The sequence below is a fragment of the Rana temporaria genome, chromosome 12, assembly GCF_905171775.1.
Source record: "Rana temporaria chromosome 12, aRanTem1.1, whole genome shotgun sequence".
NCBI classification, from domain to species: Eukaryota; Metazoa; Chordata; class Amphibia; order Anura; family Ranidae; genus Rana; species Rana temporaria.
The window spans coordinates 30,061,393-30,073,610 of NC_053500.1; the positions used below are offsets into that span (position 1 = coordinate 30,061,393).

The 12,218-nt window shown below is 43.1% G+C and overlaps 1 protein-coding gene across 1 annotated transcript in view; it reads right to left on the bottom strand.

The window, feature by feature from the left end:
* LOC120919015 (cytochrome b561) overlaps positions 1 to 12,218 on the bottom strand; it is a 189,342-nt gene that overhangs the window by 140,592 nt on the left and 36,532 nt on the right. The window lies entirely within an intron of this gene.

Here is a 12,218-nt window from a genome sequence, read left to right on the forward strand (position 1 = left end):
CCCCCAAAAATTTTATTTCCTGTTTGTGTGATTGGCTTACTTTTTTTTCCAGAAGTCTGCACTAAGTACGTGAGAATTTGGGCATCCCCTGCAACAAAAATTTTATTTTTGGTGAAATACTCCCAAAAAGGTAAACATCACATCTAATGGGATGAAAACCCTGCCATTTTCCTCAGAGCCCTGCAGGTGCAGCAGCCGATTACGAATTATAAAACCACTCCCATACAGATTCACTTAGCACATGGACAGGTAGGAATCTACAAAAAAACTGCAATGTATACAGATCACCCAGAGGGGAATGTTGTTTTCTCAACAATGGTTAATCCTTAACCCTTTCGCTGCCAGGTCCATATATTGTACGGAACCGACAGCTTTACACACACGCCAGTAACACAAATCCTGTCTTATGGTATCTCCACTCTGAATGGAGGAGAAATGGAGACACCTCCAGACAGAAACATTGTCAATCTAACAACCGGCTTCTGTTGAACGGTCATGCTGGAAAATCAGCACCCCAGAGCACTTGCAGCCAACATCTGCCTTGCTGATCAGTGGGCCGGATTCAGATAGAGATACGACGGCGTATCTCCTGATACGCCATCGTATCTCTGAGTTCCGACGGTCGTATCTATGCGACTGATTCATAGAATCAGGTTCCGCATAGATCTCCCTAAGATCCGACAGGTGTAAGTGACTTACACCGTCAGATCTTAGGCTGCAATCTCCCGCTGGCCGCTAGGTGGCGATTCGTTTTTTGTACGTGACGAATATGCAAATGAGGAGTTCCGCCGATTCAGAAACGAACGCCCGCCCGTCGCTTTTTTTTACGTCACTTGCGTTCGGCTTTTTCCGGCGTATAGTTAACCCGGCTTTTTCCGGCGTATAGTTAACCCTGCTATGTAAGGGGTATCCTTTGTTAAGTATGGCCGTAGTTCCCGCGCCGAGTTTTGAATTTTTACGTCGTTTGCGTAAGTCGATTCAGAATACGGCCAGACGCAAGTTACGCTCACGCCGAAACCAATGACGTCCTAGCGACGTCATTTGGAGCAATGCATGCTGGGAAAAATCGCGGACGGCGCATGCGCTGTTGGATCGGCGCGGGGACGCGCCTGATTTAAATTGTAGACGCCCCCTAGCCGCAGAATTTGAATTCCGCCAGGGGATTTACGATACGCTGCCGCAAGTTTTGGAGGCAAGTGCTTTCTGAATACAGCACTAGCCTTAAAAACTTGCGCCGGTGGATCGTAAATCAGATAGATTAGCGGATCTAAAGATTCGCTAATCTATCTGAATCTACCCCAGTGTATTCTGACAAGGAGAAACCCCACTCTCAGAATACAAAAGACACAGTGGGAGAGATCACTGCATTAATATCACAAGTGTTAATGTGGGGATCTGCAAGGGTTTTTTTTTTGTTCAACCCGCTGAGACTTGACTAACAAATTAAAGCCAAGATCCAGCTAATACTTTGAGACATTACAGTAAACAAACTTCTTTCTTTTTTGGGATAATAGTTTCACATGAATTAAAAGCTAATCATTGTAAGCACCCATCAGTGGTAAATGGTTTGTCTCAAACCTCTGAAACATTGTAATGTTAAAAAACTTGGGGGGAAACTGTTAAAAAAAACTGTGACAAGATCAACAGGTGAAAATAAAAGCCTAAGGCCCCTTTCACACTGGGGCAGCATGTGCGGTGGCGGTATAGCGCCGCTATTTTTAGCGGCGCTATACCGTCGGAATTGCCGTGGAATTGCGGTGGTATTCGGCCGCTAGCGATGCAGTATTTACCCCGCTAGCGGACGAAAAAGGGTTAATACCGCCAGCAATGCGCCTCTGCAGAGGCGCATTGCCGGCAATATTACCGCGGTGTCCCACTGTTTTCAATGGGAAGGAGTGGTGAAGAAGCGGTATACACACCGCTCCTAAGATGCTGCTTGCAGGAGATTTTTTTCTCCCTCCAGCGCATCGCCTCAGTGTGAAAGCCCTCGGGCTTTCACATTGAGAATGCTGGGGCAGGAGTATTTCAGGCGTTATTTATGCGCTATACTTAGCGCTAAAAACGCCTGAAATACTCCTCAATGTGAAAGGGGCCTTAGTTAATGCAGCCACCACATCCGATATTTGGTAAACAGCAAAAGAACACATTTTTGTTCTTAGTATAACCACTTAAGCCCCAAGCCTGTTTTTCAGATTCGGCGTTTACAAGACTAAAGTAGTTTTTTTTGCTAGAAAATTACTTAAAACCCCCAAACATTATATATATTTTTTCAAACACCCTAGAGAATAAAATGGCGGTCATTGCAATACTTTTTGTCACACCGTATTTGCGCAGCAGTCTTACAAGACAACAATAAATTTGGCCCAATTTTTTTATATATTGTGAAAGACAATGGTACGCCGAGTAAAATGATACCTAAAATGTCACGCTTAGAAATTGCGCCCGCTCGTGGCATGGCGTCAAACTTTTACTCTTAAAAATCTCGATAGGCGACGTTTAAAAAATTCTACAGGTTGCATTTTTTGAGCTACAGAGTAGGTCTAGGGCTAGAATTATTGCTCTCACTCTAACGATCGCGGCTATACCTCACTTGTGTGGTTTGAACACCGTTTTCATATGTAGGCGCTACTCGCGTATGCGTTCGCTTCTGCGCGCGTGCTCGTCGGGACGGGGCGCTTTAAAAAACGTTGTTTTCTTATTTTTATTGATTTTATAATTTTTTACACTGAAATTAAAAATAAAATAAAAATGTATCACTTTTATTCCTATTACAAGGAATGTAAACAATGTAAGCATTACAGGTCCTCTTAAATATGAGATCTGGGGTCAAAAAGACCTTAGATCTCATATTTAGACCTAAATGCAAAAAAAAAAAAAAAAAAAAAAAAAAAGGAAATTTTGTCATTTGACAACAAAAAAATTGTCTCTTTTATGCCGCGTACACACCATCGTTTTCTGCGATGGAAAAAAACGTCATTTTCAAAAACGTCAATTTAATTGACCGTGTGTGGGCAAAAACGTCGTTTTATGTCTTCTAAAAAACGACAGAAAAAAATTGAAGCATGCTTCAATTTTATGTGTCGTTTTTGGCCGACGTCGTTTTCTGTGTTCTAAACATTGACCGTGTGTACGTAAAAACGTCGATTTAAGCCCGCGCATGCTCAGAAGCAAGTTAGGAGACGGCAGCGCTCATTCATGTAAAACGACTGTTCAGAATGGAATCAGCACATTCGTTAAGGTGTTTTTCAGCTTATAGACAAGAAAATAAAGCGCTTCTTTAACCCCTGCTTTTAACTGCTACCCAGAAATGGACGTTTGTTGCGGCTGATCTTGTTGCATAGTTATGACAAGCTTTTAATTAGTTTCTTTCTTGTTTGATAATGTTTATGTTTGTGTTCTGTTATTTAGTTGTATCTTCCATCTTAAACATTTTAAATATATATATTGGTCCACCTTTTTTTTTTTGTTTTAATTTTTGTCACCAATTTGATTAGTAATCTCTATTTTGTTTTTATTTAGGAGTGTGTGAAGTGTCTGCAACAACCTAATTTTTTAGTTAACTCACCCACAAGCATGTTTTTTTACCTTGTTAATGTTTGCATTATTTATTTTGTAATGGGTCTGCCCACTCAATACTGATCTCTCAAATCTACAATAAAGAAACATGTTGAAATTTGGCTGAAAAATTAATTTTTATTTTAGTCTTCATAAAAATTTTGAAAAAAAAAAAGTGGCAACCCAAAAACACAACATAATAAAAACAAAGATGCCAAGGTAGGCAGCACTTTAGAGCATGCTTGTTTTTTTCTGAAAACAAGGGTCCCCGAAGCCACAAATACAGCCTGTGAGTCCACATTAAAATTCCATCAGGGGCACCGTATTATTTCTTCGCCCTTTTCTTCCCAGCAGCCTTCCCTGCAGTCTTCCCTGCAGCCTTCCCGGTAGCCCGAGTCCTTGGGGGCTGGGTTCCTGGAGGAGATGAGGTGGCAGGAGCCATAGCAGCCTCATGAGGTGGAGAAGCAGGAGCAGGTGGAGGAGCAGGAGCAGGTGCAGGAGCAGGAGCAGGAGCAGGAGCAGGAGCAGCAAGGACAGGAGGAGCAATCCGCACAATGTGGGTGTCGTCATCGAGCTGCCCCAGGGATGCCATGGTTATGGCTTGGAAGATGAGGAGTTCGCAGCGCACACGCTGGCTCTGCTCCAGATTGTACATCTTGGCTGCAATGAGCGCTGCGAACCCCTCAACTTCACTGGGTGGCTCTCGGATGGCTGCAGTAGCTTGGCGAAGCAGGCCCTGGGTCTCCTCCTCCATTTGTCGCATACTCCTGAGCCGTTTATTGGGATTGCGGAATGGAGGGATCCGGGAGATGGTATCCCGCCGGCGTGCCTCCTGGGTCCCACTGGGGCCTGCCACCTCCTGGCTCCCAGTGGGCTCTGCCACCTCCTGCCTTGCAGTTGGCCCTGGCTCCTCCTGGCTCCCTGTGGGCCCTGTCTCTTCCTGGCTCCCTGTGGGCCCTGGCTGTTCCTGGCTCCCTGTGGGCCCTGGCTGTTCCTGGCTTGGGTCTGCCTGTGTATGAAAAAAAGGAACATATGTTATTTGTGTTTGTCATTAATCACACACATTTTTACAATCATGAGTGATGCAAATTGAATGTCAATATATATTACACACAGGGTCGCCATCCTTAATTATGTGGCCCCTTAAACACCTTCAGACATGGTCCCCCTGGAATTATGTGGGTTGTTGCATGCCTAATTTAGTAAATAAGTGGCCTTTTCCCCAAAAATTCATTTAATCAATTTAGTGTCAACTAGATAGTACTCAAAAAGGGTGTCTTCCATCTGGGACCCCTTGCAGGTGTATTGCGTTACTCCCCCCCTACTGGCCTATCAGAAAATGCCACCCACTCCTTCATCAACATTATTAATTTGCCCATTTTGACCCCATCATGTTTTCCCACTACTGACTATTGATCCTATCCCTAAACTTACGAGATTCACATAGAAATTATAACAATAGTAACATACATTTACCATTATTACTATACTTGTCATATACTAACTAAATTCAAACAAAAAACACATACCATTCTCCACGGCTCACAATTGGGGTCCTCCAGGAACTCTTCCTCTTCCTCCGAGCTTGTCTGCTCCTGTCTGCAGGGAACACTGGAGGATTGGCTGCTGGGAAGCTGGGAGCTACCTCTTGGGGGAAGGGTAGACATGGATGTCCTGGTCTCAATGTGGTCGTCCAGGAACTGCAGCTGACTATAGTACCACAGGGTTGGTTTGTATATGGAGTCAGCTGCAGCCCCAGACCTCATTGAGGCCAGGACTTGGACCCGTTGGGCCCTGTAGGTGCCCCTGATGGAATTGATTTTATTTTTCACAGTGGCTGTTGTGGCGTTGGGGACCCTTGTTTTCAAAAAAACAAGCATGCTCTGTCTAGCTTTCTCCCTGGCATCTTTGTTTTTATTTAGTGTGCTTTTGGTTTGCCACAGAACTGGATGTTCCTTCCATTTTTGGATGAATTCTGTCAGGAAGTCCGCATCCTTGAAGGCATCCATTCTTTCTGCACATGAAACAGAAGCCAAAACAATAATGTAATTAAAGGCACTAGCTTACTTCCCCTAACTAGCCCACAAACTCATTCCCTATTCACTATAATAAAGTCGGAATTAAAAACTTACGTCTCGTCGTTAGGAAAGATCGGGAATTACGACTTCTTCCACAGACTATGCAGGCCGTTTCCAAACACGTCCCATCCCTTTTACACTACGCACGCGTGACGCTCCGCACGACACCCCGCCCCTGACGTTCGGTATCGTCCTTTCCACGCCCCTTCTCTGTCGTTTGGTGAGTGAGAAAAGATGGACAACATGGAGGTGTATTCTAGCTCTAGCCAGGAGGCAGGCCAGGCCCAAACACGCCGCAGATTCCGCTGCAGAGCCTCCAACATGAGCTTTAATGAAATGGTGGAGATGGTCACCATATTGAGGAGGGAGGACTATGATGCCAAGCATGGCCCCTACATGCATCCCAATAAAGTTAAAGCCAAAATTATGGAGAAGGTCATCCGTAGGCTCCAGCGGAAGTTTGGGAAAACCAGGAGCAGAGAGCACCTGCGCAAAAGGTGGTCGGATTTAAAAAAAAGGGAACCCCACCAACTTTACAGAATTAATAGGGTGATTCGAAGAAGAAGTAAGTTTTTTCCATGTGTATTTAATTATTTTGGTGTGTTCTTTGTGCCATTTTTTTTTTTGGGCCAGGTTGACCATAAAATGAATATTATGAATGTGGACGCATGATGCAGTCGTCGTAGTCGTCGTTCATTCGGTGACTTTCAATAATCCAAGACCATATTAATGAGAAATGGCATCATGCCTAGTTTGCATGTGCAAAGGGGAGTTGAAGCACTGTATCTGAACAAAAATCGTAAATTTAGGAATTGTGGGCGAATGAACGACGACTCCTATGACCAATTAGTCGACACAAATATGAAAGTTGTGACATTTTTGGGGCTTAAAAAAAAGGTGTATTCAATTCTGGAATAGATGGAAATGTGTTTCAGCTTATTTTAGAAGAAACGTAAATACCTTGAGATTCACAAAAAGGAGCGTTTGCTACTCCTTTTTTTATTGAACATGTGTACTCAGTAGCACAATTGTTTGTCACAATCACAACCTATGTTGGGTCACACACAGGGGTGAGCAGATCCAGGGGAGACTTGTTTAGCTTACATATCTAAAATGAAAAATTGGGTTAACTGATTTGACATTACTTTGTGAATGGATTAAATATTGGTCTATTTTATTGATAATTGTTTAAAAATCAACAATAGTGACCTTTTGTTTAGCATTTCTTATTTTTTGGGTGTCATTTCATGCCGCTCGTAATGGTTGAACCTCATGTTTTCCCTTTCTTCAATCTTGTAGGGCACAATGAAGCACAAAGGCAGGAGGCACAAGCCAATCAAGCCACACCCCCGAGGGATGTAGAGGAAGAGGAACCTGCCTCAACATCCGGTAAAGTAACATCTACCACATTTTCTGTGAATATAGATATAGGCATACAATCTTTTAACACATGTTTTGGTTCCACATTTCAGGAGGAAATCGGGCTGGTCAGGGACTGGACACGTATAGTGCCCAGCTCCTCATCGGCGAGGTTCTCACCTGCAGGGCCCAAGTTGAGGACATACGTCTGGCCTGCCGTGAAATACGTCACAAAGCAAAGACGCTGGAACGGCAGCTTAAAAATTTTATTAATGTTTTGGGGAGGGTTTAATTTTTGGTGTATTTTCTTTTTTCCTTGAATTTAAAAAAAAAAAAAAAAAAAAAAATTATATTTTGTAATAATCAAAAAAGACCAAAAAAATAAAAAAATTATATTATATTTTGTAATAATCAAAAAAGACCAAAAAAATAAAAAAATTATATTATATTTTGTAATAATCAAAAAAGACCAAAAAAATAAAAAAATTATATTATATTTTGTAATAATCAAAAAAGACCAAAAAAACAAAAAAATTATATTATATTTTGTAATAATCAAAAAAGACCAAAAAAATAAAAATATTGATTTGTTGTACTAATCAAAACTAAAAAAGTAACAAATAAATAACATTTTGGACTCCAAACAATTTGTGTGTAGTTATTGGTATCAATGCAGACTCATTCAATTACTCAGGCATATTTGTAGAGTTATTAAGATTTAACACTCATGGGAATTTATTACATCCCAAACACATGGCTGGATGAGAACCTACGAAAAAGAAACATTACCCCCCAAAACTTACAAATAACTAAAATCAAACAAATAAACACTGTTTCATCAAACAAAAAGTAAATTTATTTTTTTAAACAAGATCAGGCATTGCAATGGCCCCCCTCCCCATAAAATAGTCCACATAGGATTGACGCACTGCACGTGCGGTTTGGGGGGCCAAGCCTCTATGGCTAGCCTGATGTCCCGGCTCCGGAGCCACAAGATCAGCCTCATCAGGCAATACCGTCAGGTACGTTTGAGAATTTCTTTTCAAAAAATTGTGCAAAATGCAACAAGATAGTATGATATAATTCCACTTGTATTCCGCCATGTTTATTGCTGTTAAAAACAATCTGAATCGGCTGGCCATGATTCCAAAGGCATTCTCTACCACACGTCTTGCCCTGGCCAGCCGATAATTAAAAACCCTCCTCTCATGGGTGAGGGTGCGTTGGGGAAATGGCCTCATGAGGTGGGGACCCAAACCAAAAGCCTCATCTGCTACAAACACGAAGGGCAGACCCTCTTCGTTCTCCTCCGCAGGTGGCAATCCTAGGTCCTCCAACCGAAGCCGTTGTGCGAACTCCGTCTCCGCAAAGACACCGCCGTCCGACATCCGGCCATTTTTCCCAACATCCACGTACAAAAACTCGTAATTTGCAGAGACCACCGCCATCAAAACAACGCTGTGGAACCCCTTGTAATTGAAGAAATGGGATCCACTATGGGGTGGGGGCACAATGCGGATGTGCTTGCCATCAATGGCTCCTCCACAGTTCGGAAAGTTCCAACGCTGGGAGAAGTCCGCTGCCACAGTCTGCCATTCCTGTGGCGTGGTGGGGAACTGGATAGAAAGAAAAAATAAAAAACATTAGAACAAAGATTTTTAACAGAATATAGCTAAAATTACAAGGGATCCCACCAACAATTCCACAAAAAAGGTTAGTATTAAAAAATAACATGTGAACAATTAAGCATATTAATCACCCCCCTCTGATGTTGAAAAAATATATTTAGGGGGAGTGGGGCTCAAGATGAGATGAGAAACAACCCCCCAAAAAATATCTAAATAAGAAAAATAATTATTAGTATGTATTTCAAAAATCTAGGGGGGGGGGGTTTGGACAATGGAGGCCACAAATAAACGGGGATATAGGGACACACAAAATGCAGCACTACAATGGAGGCCACAAATAAACGGGGATATAGGGACACACAAAATGCAGCACTACAATGGAGGCCACAAATAAACGGGGATATAGGGACACACAAAATGCAGCACTACAATGGAGGCCACAAATAAACGGGGATATAGGGACACACAAAATGCAGCACTACAATGGAGGCCACAAATAAACGGGAATATAGGGACTATGCTAGGTGGGTTTGCCCACAACATAGAATGATGGACAGGTTGGCTAAATTAAATAAACATGTAGGGCTTTACTAATTGTGTAGAACAGCATACATAGAGACAAAGTGAGCATTCTGAGCATATTAGAAAAGTATTTTTTTTTTTTTTTTTTTTGGGAATTAGTTTGACCATTGAAAGAACACCACTTACCTTAACATAGTCCTCCTGAAGAACCTGAATGATGGCCGAACAGGTCTCAGGGATTATGAGGCCCAGAGCCTGGGGGGAGATGCCCGTCGAGAACTTCAAGTCCTGCAGACTTCTCCCTGTTGCAAGGTAGCGCAACGTAGCAACTAGCCTCTGCTCAGCAGTGATGGCTTCCCGCATAACGGTGTCCTGCCTGGTGATATATGGCGACACCAAAGCCAAAAGCTGCTGAAATACGGGGTCAGACATCCTAAGAAAATTCCTGAAATCATCAGGGTTATTTTCTCGGATCTCCCGCAGCAGAGGCATATGAGAGAACTGGTCCCTGTGTAGCAACCAGTTCTTGGTCCACAACCTCCTCCTCACCCTGTTCATGGACCGTCGCTGGGATGCAGCACACATCCTAACAACAAGCACAGCACGATCTCGGCGACGAGTTCGTACCCGCAACATGGCTAGAAAACGGTCGTCAAATCAGATCAGACTAAAAATTACGCCCTGAAGTAAAGAATGGCCTTTGAAGAACGACCTGCTAAACAGCACCGTGCACACCAAACGTAATGCCTAAACAAATACGTCCTTAGTACAAGCACTGTATCACAGATCCGACAACAAATAGACAAACTGTACGACAGAAAACGAAATTTAAAGCACAGTCACTGAAAATCACGAATCGTATCTCACCAAACTTTTACTAACACGCAGCAACACGATATCAGCAAAAGAGGCCGTCTTCCGCATGGAAACGACCCTTTATAGTGACGTCGTGCGTGATTGACGGAACTGCGCTGTGCTAGAGCGTTGTGAAAAAGCGATGGTGTGTATGCTACGTCGTTGTTCAAATTGAAGTTTGAAAAATGACGTTTTTTTAAAGCACATAAAGCGTCGCATTTTTCCATCGCAGAAAACGATGGTGTGTACGCGGCATTAGACGCTGGGCGGGACTGAAGTTTTAACGTCACTTCCGCCCAGCAAAGCTATGAGGACGGGTGGAGGCCATCTTGCCCTCACTCGCATCCTCACACACTAGGCAGCAGCACCCGATCGCCTCCGCCGCTACCGACGGCTCCGGTAAGCGGCGGAGGGCGCGGGAGAGTGGCGGGAGGGGGGGCCCTCTCCCGCCACCGATAACGGCGATCCCGCGGCGAATCCGCCCTGGAGACCGCCGTTATCGTTTACAGGCCCACCCACTGAAGAGATGGATACCTCGGTTGTGGCAGCAGCTGCTGCCGTTACCGAGATATCCATCTTTAAAAACAGGACGTATATATACAGTGGGCGGGCGTTAACCGGTTAATACTGCTTTAACTGTTAACACCCCTTATGTAACCCCCTCATGAGAGGTGTTACAAATAGGTGGTTAATCATCAATCCCCAATTGCCCCAGGGAGTTTTCAGTTGCTTAGTGAATGCGGTTAGGCTCTACCAACTTCCATAATTCAACCATGTACAAGCAAAAATACGTTTTGCTTTTTTCTCCCCCTGCGTGTCGTTGCAAAGTGTATTTTTACCACATTCACCAAGATAAGGGAAAATGTATTTCCTAACAAAGTGTGTTTCCCGGTTCTATCATCAGCCTCTCTGAGCCCAATTACACGCACAACCCTGATTAAGTGTTTCAGCAAGGTTGCAAAGCACAACAGAATGGAATACTACATGAAATATATAACAACATAGAATAAAATGTATATATTGTGCACATTCTAAAATTAACATATTGGCAAGTTTTCCTGCATACCATTAGCCGTTGTGTTTTGTTGTATTTAGTTGCTCTAGTAATTTCCAAGTAGCGTGAAGTTGGTTAAAAATGTAAAAACAAGCCTCATTAAATCAGAGCTTCATCAAAACATCGGATACGATCTTGAAACCTCTGTCTGGGGGGAAGCAGATTATCTATGGAGAAGTTTATTGGGGGTTCGATTTGAACAAGGAACACAGTACAGGATAGACTTCATTTTCCTTTCTAGCTTCCTCCTTTTGTTTGTTCCTTTAGTGGGGAAATATGTTTTGTAGTTCTATACATGTACAAGTTTGATTATGGAGTTAACAGTATTTTTCTGTACCGGGTCCAGCCCAATGGTCTCAATGTTTGATTTCATATGTCAACACCCATTGATGTGTCACAAGATTGTAATTAGTGGTATCTGAAAATTCTCATTTGTTGAAAAGCACCAAGCACAATTTAGAAGCAGACAAAAATTAAGCAAAAAAAAAAACACCCTCAAAATCTTCACGTAAAACTCCTTTTGTTTTTATATAGGCTAGGGAACAATTATAGTTTTTTTTTGTTCTGTGCGTGTTCTCGCTGGGGGAGATTTCCCCATCTTACTGCTGTGACAGGGGGTAAAAGGAAGAGAAATTGGTGGGATATTTCTGCAATGGCTATAGAGACAGCAGCTATTCCCAGGGGAGTGGAAAAGGATAAGGCCATCCATAAATGAGGACTATAAGCTGTAGGGGCAGCAGACAGGAAATGTTCACAGGCCACATCCGTGGCAAATATGATCCCCCAGTCACAGTCACCAGGCAGTATTGGTGCTAACCACAACCCAATAAAGCAAGTGGGATTGCTCCACAATTCAGTAGTGTATTTAGGTTTTGTACTGCCCTAGGCCTGACTAAACTCATGCACCCCCCCCCCCCAATTTAAATATATGACCCATCCTTCCTGTCAAGGCCACACCCCTTGCTGTTTAAGACCCTCCCTGAAAATTTCAATATTTCAAGTGGGGACACTAGAGGGCCTGGGGGGGGCAATGAATTCCCTCAATTTGCATAGATTTCCTTTTACTTCCTGTTTGACTATGGGGCAGGAAGTGAAGGGAAATCTTTGCAATGGGACAGGGACGGTAAAAAAAAATATAAACTGACAGGGGCTATAACCCTCCCTTAC